Source organism: Acyrthosiphon pisum, chromosome A2 (assembly GCF_005508785.2).
Source record: "Acyrthosiphon pisum isolate AL4f chromosome A2, pea_aphid_22Mar2018_4r6ur, whole genome shotgun sequence".
NCBI classification, from domain to species: Eukaryota; Metazoa; Arthropoda; class Insecta; order Hemiptera; family Aphididae; genus Acyrthosiphon; species Acyrthosiphon pisum.
This window is the reverse complement of record NC_042495.1, coordinates 36,892,375-36,893,980: the sequence shown is the minus strand read 5'-3', so window position 1 is coordinate 36,893,980 and position 1,606 is coordinate 36,892,375.

The window sequence follows — 1,606 nt, the reverse complement described above, 5'->3', positions numbered from 1 at the left end:
TTTTCCAAAATTTTATCGTATATAGAAAATGCTGATATAAACATTCAGTTAAATTTTCAAGTATCTACAGTCACTCGTTTTTTAATTACAACAAAATAAGAAAATTGTTACGTAAGAAATCGAGTGAATATCAAATGTTGTAAAAATATGAATTTCAAACGCCTATAAAAATTTAATTTGACTTTCTTATAGATATTTTTTGTTTGATAAAGGTAGATAATCTTATAAGGAATCTTGTATTACACTTTCATATCTTAGATTTAAAAAGAAAAATATTTATGAATTTCTAACTCGAAATAATTTGCAAATTTTCGTGATTTTTCCATATTTTGTCATTTTTTGAACTTTAAATGCTTATAAAAAAAAACTGTGACTAACGATTTTTAATATTTTTCATCTGCCTTTGAAACAATATACTAGGAGCCTTCTATTAAATTTTCAAGCTTTTTTATCCAACAAATTAGAGTTACACCAAAAACCAAAATCGATTTTGTTAAAAATCGATTTTGCGTAAAAATTCCCGTTTTTTCTTAATTTTTCTTTTGTTTTTCACGTCGCTTTTGAAAACTACTGGGAAATTTTTACTTTTGACCCCCCAAAGTACCAACTAGATTCACTTTCCTATCAGAAAAGGTACTGTTGAAGAAAATCCAAGCACTTTTACTGTCCTAAAACGTGATGACAGACACAAAAATAAAAAAAAAAAATAAAAAAAAAAAATAAAAAAACACACATCATTGTAAAATCAATACATTCATCGTTCCACTCAGAATCTAAAACGTTTCAGGTGAATAGCATTATACAAAATTCAAATTCTTTTTTTTTTAAACATTTTTATGAATGTAAAATGTAATGTACTAATGTGTAATATCCTGTAATATCAATACAAATATGAAAATTAAATTAAAGAACTATTTAAAGTGAATTTTATAGGTACTATAATTCTTCGCATTTTATATTGCATTTTTTGCATTTTAAGTGCATATAATATTGCATTTTTTGACATTTTTAAGGTTTTTTTGTGCATTAAAATGCCACAGCCCTGGTTATTACTTATTAACAGGGCTCATAATTTCATGCAACTGCATATTTTTTTTTGCTACACAGGAAAAACATGCTAACTTAGATACAAATCCGTTTCATAACAATAGTAATAATAATATGAAGTTTGATACTTTGATAGTGCATGTATTTGCATGTTTTGGCCTTTGGGACTTCGGTGTAAAGACATTTTTGGCATATAGTCGTATTTTTACAGTCGTAAGTGATATTATTTCATAAAAATATTTTTTAGACAAATATTTGAAAAGTTTCTTGTTTCTCATTTACTTTCCCGTCCAAAAAATTATAGTGTTTTGATTTATTTTTATTCACGTGTGAGTGTGTGACTACTACCTAGTGGCCTAGTACATATCTATTTAGATTTTATGCGTTTTACGTAGTACCGCGGAAACAAAGTAATCGCTACCACTACCATCCTCCACCGTACCAAGTCCGTCGTCGAAACGAACCTGTACTGGCATGTACACACGCGCAACTTCTCATCAACCAGCATTTATAATTTTGTGCATTGGTAGGTACAGTCATTGATTATATAATACATGTA